The sequence below is a fragment of the Choloepus didactylus genome, chromosome 10 (genome assembly GCF_015220235.1).
Source record: "Choloepus didactylus isolate mChoDid1 chromosome 10, mChoDid1.pri, whole genome shotgun sequence".
Lineage (NCBI taxonomy): Eukaryota > Metazoa > Chordata > Mammalia > Pilosa > Megalonychidae > Choloepus > Choloepus didactylus.
Window position 1 is genome coordinate 2,855,523 of NC_051316.1, and position 13,002 is coordinate 2,868,524.

General features: G+C 38.2%; 1 pseudogene; it reads right to left on the reverse strand.

Moving 5' to 3' along the window:
• Nucleotides 1-3,069: 3,069 nt before the first annotated feature.
• Nucleotides 3,070-4,969, reverse strand: LOC119504897 (annotated as a pseudogene).
• Nucleotides 4,970-13,002: the final 8,033 nt, after the last annotated feature.

Sequence of the window (13,002 nt, forward strand, 5' to 3'; positions counted from 1 at the left end):
TCCACAGTTCTCCTTGTTCTGACTGTGAAAGCACTTCTGATATGCAGAACTGATATCCTATTTATGAGAAACAGAAGCATAGATTTTGAGATCTATAGTGATATAGGTTCATGATAATCAAGTCCAGGGCAGACTATGAGGAACAGAAAGTAAGCTCTTAGGAACAGCACAAGGAAGTATTATTTAGATACAGTATCCTGAAAGTCCTTTTCCTACAAATGATGATTCTTGACCTTCAGTGAAAAACACTAAGGATATATTGATGCCCATGCCTAAATTCATGGACTACAGTATCCTCAATATTTTCATACCAGGAGAAATTATGATTCCAAAATGGTTGAGGTATATTTAATAAAAGCATCCAATAAACATAAGCTCAACCAAAACAATCTATGTTCCATGTGGAAAACAGTAGGTCTTCTGTGTGCCCAAACTTCACTACAGTCCCTAGGGGATAATAATTATCTGCAGAGTATTTATTTTGTCAATAGAAATAAAATTTATTGCATTCTCACATTGTTATTACTGTTAGAGATTGAGCAGCAAGAAAGACCTGAAATTTTAGAGCACAAAATCACATGCCACTGGTGGGACACGTAAGACATAAGGAATAAACAAAAACACAAATTTTCTTTTAAGTACCCATAAGAGTTATGAAGGAATCAGAGTAGAGATCAGTGTGGCACATGGGGTCATTGCCTTGATACTTGAACAACTTGATGCTGGATTAAGTAGATGGATGGATGGATGAATAGATAGCTGTATATAGACAGAATATTTTGAGAAACTCACCCATGAACACAAGATGATTGATATTCTCTAGCATAACATCTCTGAACATCTTTCTCTGGTTCATGTCCAGCAAGGCCCACTCTTCCTTGGTAAATTTGATAGCTACATCATTGAAGGTCACTGATCCCTAAAATGACATAAGGCATTTTGGTTCAGTCAATGCCATCCCTACCAATATCCAGAGTACATTGGATGAAATGAGAGCCCTGAGGAAGGGTGGTGGTTACGTACAAAATGCTCAAACTGTGTTTGGGATTCCAGTTAGATCATTCTTACTGCTTACCCAGCATTTATCACATACACTCACAGAGACATATACACTCTGAATACATAAAACATCACCATAAGGCAATATTGCAAAACATGTGCAATGATATAACCTGAAAATTTGCCAAAAAACTCTGATAATAACTTCCAGATGGTGGTCATAAAATTTTCTCTTGAGAATGCATAACTAAATCTCTTTCATCAAATTCAAGTAAATCCACAGACTCATCATAAGGGATATTTTGTGTTATGCCTCAGAATCCATCTTATTTTGGCCAACACACTTGCCTCAACACTGACATTTGGGCTAGCTAACAATTTTCCATCCCTGCAGACATAACTCCCCAAGTTTCAAACCTAAATCTTTGGTCATCTGCCTCATCACTGACATGCTTCACCCAGAATACACAGGTGGTCCCAAATTGTAAGGTAATCATCCCCACAAACCTGGGTCCATGTGTACCCTTCCCTTTTCACAGGCTTTTGTGTTAAACTAATCAATCACTGACTCCTGTGGAAAATATACTAACTTACACTTTTGGCCCATATTAAAGGCACACTATCAAGGGTCCCTTTTGCTCAGTTGTGTGCTGCCCACACAGAACCAGGGCTGTACATGTTTCTCACTGGCTCCATATGGCAACCCTCTCTCCCTAGGGTCTTGGAATAATAAACTACTTTTTCATGTATTATTCTTACACTCCCCAATTATGTAATACCTGATGTGCAGTCAGATATAAATATAAAATCCAACTTCACCAATTTGAGGCATCTGCAATGACCTCTGTTTCCCTATCTAGGAAATGGTTTAACAAAATGCAACAAAAATCCAATGAGCTGATGATTCTTATGTAATCAACATTTGTTAAGTAAAAGTGATAAATCTATTATTCATTATAATGGAAGATATAACTGAAGCAAAGTACACAATTCTGCAAAAGTGTGCAGTCTTTATACAGAACTTCAGAACAGTATTATTCCTCTATCAACTCTAAAAACTCAGGTTTTTATTATGAGATATGAGGGTAAGCTGTTTAGTAGGGAAAACCAGGGCCCCCTGAGACTACTATACTAAATGACAGTCCTAGGGTGATTTCCTATGGTAGAAGTCCTCCCATACTCAATAATTACTGGACCTCCAAACTGAAGCTTACATTGTGTCTCTTGTATACTAATCTTGATTCTGTTCAGTGAAAAATAAACTTGTTATTTGTTGCTCTCTTGATAGTTCTTCAAATATTTTCACTGGTTCTAAAATTTTACTGTACATATAATACTCCTCCTATGTGCACAGCTTAAAATAAGGAAACAATATTACCTGTTCATTGCTTACACTTACAAAGTTGTACACATGTTTTTTAAAAGAGAGAAAATGGTTAACTGGGGACAAGATGGTAATGAGAATTTCAAACATCTTTTCAAAATGTGAAAACATTCTCTCAAAACTGTAAGAAATATTGGACAAAATAAATACATTCCTTTTCATTGCCTTTACTGTCCTCTTTCTTGTGCTCTCCTGAACAGGGCATAGTCCTGACCCCAGCATTCATAACACTGGACTCATTGAGCTCACCTGATGAACTGCCTCCCTATTGGACTAAGTTGTGCAATTTGTCATCTCTATCCCTTATGTTCACCACAATCCTAAGCACATCAATACCACTAAAATCATGAATGAGTGAATTATTTCCACAATGAGGCCATAGGATGCATGAAGGAAATAAATCCTCTCACATCTCTTCTGTGAATACACAGCTTTAATAGAGACTGAACAAATTAGTGTAAATGGTGGAGAGAAGATTATTTCTTACCCACTCCCTTGCCCACCATAATTATAGCAGAGTCCTGGGTATACACAGTGGATCTCAAATATGTGAGTATACCATGAGTATACTTAGAATGTGCCAGACCAGTATGGTAAATCTGCATATCTTGGAAAGGGTTAAATTTCAGTAGAAATAGCAATTCCCACTACTCACCACTGGTTTCATTGTCAGTAGTTCTGCCACCATCTCCTCTGGGTTTTCACTCTCAGACAGTCCAAGCACTAAACATCCAAGCTGAGGATGAAGCAAGAAGCCAGGAGAATCAAAACTTGCCCTATCATATATACCCAATCCTTCACCTGGAAATACCTCCCCCAGTTCAACCAAGAGAAACATGTAGTCTACTCTAAGAGAAACAGGGGAAGGCCCTCATCTCCTAAACTCATATATAAGAAGGCTATGGATTATGTTGCTACTAATGAAAATGTGACAACAGATATCTTATAAATAATAACATAAAAATCATTGTGTTTCATGTGTTAATTATCCCATGGTGCTCAAAGTCTTTCAATCTCTCCATGATTTAAAAATAGGTATCTTACTTGAAGAGTTAGGCTGCTTTGCATCTACCCAGCATCTAGAACCAATCGCAGCTTCTTAACTCAGCTGTGAATGAACTTCCATAGGCATTTGGTAGCCATGTAGCCAGTAGTTCAAGGCTAGGAATCCCTGAGGTGGGTAAAAGTGAAGACTGTTATCTGGATGTGTAATGTATGTTTTGGAGGGAGAGTGCATCTCATTCTGGGCACTGGAAGGCAGAGTTAAGAAATCCCTAATCAAAATATTGTCATCATGAGAGCTGCTGATGATTTGAAGCTGAAACACATGACCAGAATTTTCCACCAACATGCACAAACACAAAGTGCTTCCTGGTGTGCAGGGGTCAAGAGTGGCTTCCAAGTTCCAAACTTTAATTTTCCCATCATAGACCCTGCTGACAATCCTCTCGTTATCAAAGTGGATGCAGTGGACCAATTCTTCATGTCCCTCTAGGACTCTTAAACAGGTGCCACATTCAATATCCCATAGCCTAATGGTATTATCTGATGATCCACTAACAACTAGCTGAACCCTGCCTTACTTGTGCCCATTCAGAGTACAAACAAGTTCACAGGTACTTATGCCTCACAGTTTGATGGTTCTGTCACCAGAGGAACACATGATGCACTTATCATCAAAGTCTACCACATTGACAGAAGTGCAGTGGCCAACCAGGACATGGCATAAAGTGATATCCGTAGCAGAAGCCATGTCCCACACAGTGATGAAGTGGTCCTTGGAACAGGTCACCATGAGTCCATTTCTGAACTGTAAGAGTAATACACTCTTATTGTGGTGGATCAGCATATGCAGAACTTCACCTTTGTTCACACCCCAGACTCTTACAGTAGTGACTGAAGAGCCAGTTACAATGACATGTTCATCATACTGGAGACAAAGGACAGAGCCTCTGTGTCCCATTAACACTTTCAAATACACCAAGCTGGTTTTATTCCAGATCTTAATAGAATTATCTCATAGGACATTGATATTTTTTTCATCACCATACTGTAAACAGTAGACACCTTTACTATTTTCAGAGTGACACTGAATCCTCTGCAAGTTGTGTCATCCATACCACCAGTTAGATTCTATAGTCTCTATATCATGGATAATCTTTGGGTATAATGACATACAAAATGAATTGGGAGAGCCATCTGAGGGTCTGTTTTTAAAAAAGGTACTGACCCTCTTTTTTCCAAATGTCTCTTCCATAGAGGATCTGTGCATACAATTCATTCAATCATCTTCTTCCAAAGAATTCCTTCTGAGATCACTCATTGACATTCTTTACAAACCAGCTCTGCTGCACACAGAGACATGGAATCCAGGTAGGAAAGAATGTTTTCTGCTATGTGATCTAAGCCTTTCTCTGGTAAAGCAGTAATAAACTCCTCCTGCAACTTGGGCTTCAGGTAAGAGTTAATATATCTGTGCTGATAGTGCAAATGTTCCACAAATTCCACTTGATCTGATTCAGAGTACTGATCAAAATATTTAATACACAAGTCTTTAATCTTTCTGGAGATGATCACAGATGACATTCCATTATCTGGAAAATATTTTGTACTTCAGATCCACCAATCCAGAATGAATGGGTGTATTCTCTTTCAGTTTAGTCTGAGAGAAGATAGCAGTCAAGCATTTGACTCTTCTCATGCACAGAAATATTGTGCAAATTCTCAGATTTATGAATTTTTCATTTATGATCTAGCATAGGTCCTCCAAGACCTATCTGTGCCCTCTGGACACTCACTCCATTCCAGCTCTATCCTCCCCTGGCTTTTTGTATGCACTTGCTGTAAATCATCTTGGTTGCGTACCTTGAGGTTCTGGAAAGACCACTCTCTCAACCCCCTTGACACTGATTTTCAGAACTTTCCCTAGTGGATTTGGATACTGTGCAAGATTGAAACTCTTTTGGACCCCAGAAGTGCAACAATCTTTAATCCAGTCTTGTTGGGTGAGATTTTTTATTGTTTTTTTTTTTCCTCTGGAGGTGTGACCACATCCATTCAGGGTAGTTCTTAATTAGATCACCAGAGTCCTTTAGACAGCTGAGATCCCACACAGACCCAGAAACTTGAGTTGTTGGAGATGCAAATAAATGTATATTTGAAGATGCTAAAATGAGAGATGAAGCATAGAGTTTGTACCAAAGATGCTAAGAGAGCACCCCCAGATGCTTAGAGAGAAATGTCCTGGAAGAGGAAGCAAGGATGCACAGGAGTTGAGAGACAGAAACTACCAGAGACAGAAGCCCAGAGACATTTTGGAGAAAGCTATTTTGAAACCAGAACCAAAGAGCAAAGGAAGAGCAGACTCCAGCCATGTGCCTTTCCAGCTGACAGAGGTGTTCTGGATACCATCCACCTTTCTTTCTTGAAGGTATCCTTTTTGATGCTTTAGTTTGGGCACTTTGTTAGCCTTAGAACTGTAAAGTTGTAACCTAATGAATCCCATTTATAAAATCCAATCCAGGGAGGCTTCTAGAAGATGGCAGTTAGGAGAGACAGGGCAAAAACATCTCCATGAAAAATACTAGATAAGAGACAGAATGTGACTCAGAACACCAGTTTCAGTGATGCGCCAGCTGGACAAAGTCTTCTAAATCCACAGGGACCATGCACTTGGTAAAACCAGGAATCTGCATTCTGAAATGAGCGAGCCTGCTGGATAACCAGCAGCCTTGCTGCAGTATCAAGAAACTGGGGCTGGCATTTGGAGTGGGACTAGTTTTAAAAACCCAAAAGTAGCAGCAGATATGGCAGCAAGAACTGCACAGTGAAGCACAGAGGGAACTGCATCCTCACAACCTGTGTGCAGGCATCAATATCTGGTGTGGACAATAGCTTTTTAGGCACCCACTGCTAATTGACTCAGAGCTAGGAAGGCAGAAGTTAGCAAAAAGGGAAAAATAATCACACCCCATACAGCCATCTGGCCAGCAGTCTGGGAACACCCATGACTAGCCCCAGCAACACAGCTCAGAGCTGTGCCAAACAACCTGGCACAATGGGAAGTGTTTCAAGCAACATGTGCACATTCCACAATATCTGGCATGGATGATAGGCTTTTGCACTCCCACAGATAATTGTTCCAGAGCTAGGAAGACAGAGCTGTGCAAAAAGGAGGAAATTAACACGCTGCAAACAGCCATCCTTTCAGCAGGCTGGGAAAACACCTACATTACCCTGTGGCCCAGGACTTCCCTTGGAGGATGTGCTCACTTGTGATGTACCATAATCCTCTCTCAGCAGAGGCCCTGGAAGGGCATGGCTTGGAAAAGGGACTCACTCAGAAGTCTCAGAGACTACACACCAATACCAAGGACTTCTGGGCAGTGGCAGAGACAAACTGAGGTAAGACTCAACTGAAGGTTTAGACTCTTACAACAGCTTTAAATCTCAAGGAACAATTAGGTGGTTTGATTATTAGAGCTGCCCTCCCTCCCTAACCACTCAGACATGTGCCCCACATTCAGGGTGGGCAGAACAAACCATACATGTAAACTTGGTGCACCACTTGGACTCCCATAATATTCAGACCCCCACTCACCACAAAGACAAAGTTGGGGAAAACTGGTTTGAGGGGAATAGGTGGCTCATGGATGCCACATGCTGGTTAGTTATAGGGTATGCCACCAAGCTGTAGATCTGAAAAATTAGGGATAACTGCAATTTAAGCAACCCTATCAATTTAAGCAAATGCCAAGAGGCCAAACACAATGGAAAGTTTTTAAGCATATGAAGCAAATGATATGGATAACCCAAACCCAAACACCCAAATCAAAAGATCAGAGGTGAAACAGTACTTGGAGCAATAAACAAAGAACTAAAGACAAACAATGAGAGCATGGCACAGGATATAAAGGACATGAAGAAGACCCTAGAAGAGCATAAAAAGAAATTGCAAGAGTCAGTAAAAAAGTAGACAATCTTATGGAAATAAAAGCAACTGTTGCCCAAATTAAAAAGATTCTGGATACTCACAACACAAGAGTAGATGGAACTGAACAGCAAATCAGTGACCTCAAAGATGACAGAATGGAAAGTGAACGAACAAAAGAAAGAATGGGGAAAAAATTGAAAAAATTGAAATGGACCTCAGGGGTATAATAGATAATATAAAACATCTAAATATAAGAGTCATTGGTTTTCCAGAAGGGGAAGACAAGGGTAAAGATCTGGAAGAGTATTCAAAGAAATTTTGGGTGTAATCTTCCCAAACCTTCTAAACATAAATACACAAATCATAAATGCCCAGCAAACTCCAAATAGAATAAATACAAATAAACCCACTCCCAGACATATTCTGATCAGATTGTTAATTACTGAAGAAAAGGAGCAAGTTCTGAAAGCAGTAAGAGAGAAGCAATTCACCACTTACAAAGGGAACAGCATAAGAGTAATTAGTGACCACTTAGTGGGCACCATAGAGGTGAGAAGGCAGTGGCATGACATATTTAAAATTCTGAGAAAGAGAAATTGTCAACCCCAAATTCTTTACCCAGAAAACCTCTCCTTCAAATTTGAGGAAGAGCTAAAACTTTTGACAGACAAACAAATGCTGAGGGAATTTGTTAAGAAGAGACCTGCCCTCCTTGATATATTACTGACAGAGAAACAAAGAAAGGAAAGAGAGATATGGAGAAAGGTTCAGTATAAAGAGATTCATTATGGGTACATTAAGTGTGAGAGAGAAAAATATATCTGACAACATAAGCCAAAGGAGAGGATGGGTGATTCAAGAAATGCCTTCACAGTAATAATGTTGAATGCAAATGAGTTAAACTCCCCAATTAAAAGACTTAGATTGTCAGAATTGATAAAAAAAAAATGAACCATCAATATGTTGCATACAAGAGACTCTTCTTAGACATGGGGACACAAAGAATTTGAAGATGAAAGGGAGGAAAAAAAGAAACACATGAAAAAATGTTCAGATTCACTAGCTATCAGAGAAATGCAAATTAAGACCACAATGTGATACCATCTCACACACAATTAGAAGGGCTGCCATTAAACAAACCGGTAACTACAAATGCTGGAGAGAATGTGGAGAATTTGGAATTCTTATTCATCATTTGTGGGACTGTATATTGGTTCAGCTACTCTGGAAAACAGTCTGGCAGTTCCTCAGAAAACTAGATATAGAGTTACCCTTCAATCCAGCAATTGCACTTCTTGGTGTAGACCTGCAAGAACTGAAGGCAGTGATGTGAACAGATATCTGCATGCCAATGTTCATGGCAGCATTATTCACAATTGCTGAGAGAAGGAAACAACCCAAATCCCTTCAACAGATGAGTGGATAAATAAAATGTGGTATATACACATGATGGAATACCCCAAGGCAGTAAGAAAGAACAATATCATGAATCATATGACAACAGGGATGAACTTTGAAGACATAATGCTGAGTGAAATAAGCCAGGCAGAAAAAGAGAAATATATACTACCACTAATGTGAACATTGAGAAATATAAAACAAATGGTTTATAATGTAGAATGTAGGGGACCTAACAATAGAGAGCAATTAGTAAAGGAGTAATTATAACCTAATAAGAACAGATAAGTTATTTTGGGTAAATTTAACATTATGGGAAGGCCCAGGAATGACTAAGGTTTGATAATTTCTGGTGGGTATGGTAGGAACAAGTTCATGGAAATGTTGCTGTCTCAGGTTATCTTTCTTATTCCTTTGCTGGGTTATAGTCTGTATGTTTTCTTGGGGTAGAATAGTAACATGTTGGAAGTAATATAGTTATTTTAGGTTAGCTGTCTTTTTCTTATTCCCTTGTTTTGCTTTGTTTTAAATGTTTTTACATTGTATGTTTTAAAAATTTTTGATATAGTTAATAGTTAATTTTTTAAAAAAATGAAAAAGTATGCAGAACCCCCTGAGGAGCTGGGGGAGAATGCAGGAGTTTTGGGTTTCCCCACCTTGAAGATTGCTGATGTGCTCACAGACACTGGGGACTGGCAGTTTGATGTGCCAAGACCTCTATCACAGGACTTGCCTTTGGGAAGACTGTTACTGCAAAGGAGAGGCTAGGCCTGCTTACAACTGTGCCTAAGGGTCTCCTGAGTTCCTCTTTGTTGCTCAGATATGGCCCTCTCTCTCTAGCTAAGCCACTTTGGCAGGTGAAATCATTGCCCTCCCCAGGATCTGACACCTGGGAGTATACATCTCCATGGCAACATGGAATTTGACCCCTGGGGAGGAATCTAGACCCAGAATTGTGGGATGGAGAACACCTTGACCAAAAGGGGGATGTGAAATGAAATGAAATAAGTTTCAGTGACTGAGAGATTCCAAAAGGAGCCGAGGTCTCTCTGGTGGGGACTCTTATGCACAATGTAGATAACCCTTTTTAGGTTTTAATGAATTCAAATAGCTAGCAATAAATACCTGAAACTATCAAATTACAACCTGGAACCCTTGAATCTTGAAGATGATTGTATAACAATGTAGCTTATGAGGGGTGGCAATGTGATTGGGAAAGCTTTGTGGATCACACTCCCCTCTGTCCAGTGTATAGATGGATAGTAGGAAAATAGGGGCAAAAATAACGGAAGGAGGAATGGGAGAGACAATTTGGGGGTTCTGTTTTTACTCTTGTTTTATTTATTCTTGCTTTCACTTTTTCTGGTACAAGGAAAATGTTAAAAAAATTGATCAGGGTGATGAATAAACAACTATATTATGGTAGTGTGATCAACTGTTTATATACTTTGTATGACTGTATGGTATGTGAATAAATCTTAGTAATTTTTTTTAAAATCTAATATCTGTCATTCAACTTCAAAATTATTTCATGATGGGGTTAATAAATTCTAATACTACCTTCATTTGGAGGTGTCAGTGATGTCCATACACCAAATCAATTCTTCAAATCCCCTTTATAAGGAAGTAAGAAGAACACATGGTCATAATATTTATGTCAACTCCCACAGTCCTCAGAAGTGAGGAGGCTTAGAAACCAAAGAATGAATGGGTTTGTCAGGATATCCAGCTGCTCCATCTGATAATTTCATAAAATGGTTGCTGTAGTACTGCTCCATATTAATCCTCATTTGTGGGAACATACCTGCATTTCTATTTCTCTTTTTATATGTGGTATGTGTGTTGGCATGTGTGTGTGTTTGTGTGTGTGTGTGAAAACATAAATCTTTATAGCCAGTAAATTTTTCCCTAAAACACTGTTAAGAATGTATTTCATGGACAAATGGTAATAATTTGTCATAAACAATGGTAGGCTTAATTCAACAATTTGTATCTAAGACCCAGAAAAAAGAAAAAATGTGTATTATGTGTGATGCTATTGATGTTTAACTGTATTTTTTATTTTATCTTCATAATAATTCCATTTACAGTTTATTTACAAAGTTAACAAATGACATGATCACAGATTTAGAAGTTTTAGAAAATTTTAATATTAGGACAAAATTACATGGTAGAAAATTACACAGCTAGGATTAGAATTTTTCTCAGCTTTTTCCCAAGCATAAATTCCTGGAGTGTTACATATTATGCACAGGTTTTTACATGGAATGTCCCTCTCACATCAAACATCAGAGTTCCCACTCTGGGGCTACAGCCTTCTCTCCTAGTTTCTCCACAAAAGTACTCTCTATACCAAGATTCTCATACTACATGGAAATGTATACTGCATTGGCCCCTCTCAACAAACATCATTTGCTAGCTCTCATTTTTACTGCCCAGTTTACTCCAGAGTTTGTCATTTCAACAGATACTACCAAGGCAAACATTATGCCCCTCTGACTGTTTACATTTACCAACCAAAACCTCAATATTCAATGACTTCAAATACCTGTAATTATTCATGACCACATCTTACACAATACATTAGTAAGATATTTATCTGGGAATAAGCACAGATTCACAAGTTCAGATTCACAAGCACAGATTCACAAGTTCTGTGGGAATAAACACAGATTCACAAGTTCGCAGAGGTTTTCAAATATACCTGGGAACTGTACTATGTCTTGCTAATTAGATCATTCCTGCATATTCCATAACTGCTCCAAACTTCCTCCATACCTTTGGAATCTCATGCACTCTATCACTTACCCTCATTTTTAACAGATGAAATTACCTCCCAAGCAGATAGAAAATGTAATTTGCCAAATTACACTATAATACCATAATATTTTTTAATATCCCTGAATGCATATACATTATTAGTTACTCCATCTCTCCTATTAAATAGAAAATTCATGGTACCTCTGGCCAAATCCAATGTCTCCAATTGATCTCAATCTCATGTTTTGTTGTACACTATATTCTTGATTATAAATTAAATTGCCTTTATCAGAAAACTCTTGCTCTCTTCACAAACTCCTCAATTAAGCTCATTTTTGACTCTTCCATTTTGAAAAAAATAAAAATGAGGCAAATCTGTGTATCATTATCTATCAAGTTCTAACCCTACAGATCTTCCCTTGACCAACTGAAAGTGCACCTTTCATGGCCTCAAAGTCACCTCACTTTTTGACTCACAGAAGTCAAGGCTGATGTCCTCAGTAATCACTAGTGATCTACCCATAAATACTCACTTGGAACAAAATTATTGGACCACATATCCTTTTTAGAACTTCCTTTTTTCTTTCTTTTTCTGAGATCACATATCCTGATTGTATTCATACTACTCTAGACACTTCCCCATGTCTGCTGCAAATAATTCCTCAAAGAACACTATTAGAACATCTTGAAACTAAATCCTAACCCCCTTCTCTCCTCATCTGATATGCTGTACTGGGCTGTTCTCACATTTATTCAATTTTGTTAATTTCTTCCATTGATATTTGTAAACCAAAAGGCAGAAAACACTTTTCTGGATTCCATTTCAGAGCTATCATGGCTACTTGCTTAATTGTGTGCACCTAAAATGAAATGTATCACAAAATATTATCTTAATAGCCAAAATGTAAATATTACTCCTTCCCCTGTCTCTAATCTTTGTTAAATTCCAACAGGCATCCAGTGGTTCATCTTTTATAGGTCATCTTGAAATCACCAAACCTAATTAAACATTGCTATTATCTCTACTGAGGACTATTTTCACCCTACATTTCCACTTCAATCTACAAGCATACTTTCTCATACTACACTCATTTCTTTTCAATTTTAGTTTCAATGAAAATTCCTCAGAAATTCCTTCAATGAACAACCAAAGTTAGCTTTGCCCTCCCTCTCCCACTTAATTACTATCCTAATACTCCTTTAGGCAAGTCACCAATTTGCCAGTATGAAAATTATCTATCAATGTATACCTCCATCCAACTACCTATCTATGGTTTCTCTCCCCTCCTGGTAAAAATGCAGAAAAATTAAAGTGCTCAATGTTAAGATCTGGCAAGATTCATTTAGACCACTAGGGATACATTGTAAATACAGAGAAATATCAAGTTACAACCTCCTAACTTACCCTCAGAATGTCTGCCAAAAACACCTAAGTCAGATTAAATGATGATCTTCTGACTAAATTTTAATTCATGAAAAAATGGAGGTCTGATCATCTGGGCAAAAATTCTCCCCAATAGTCACCAGA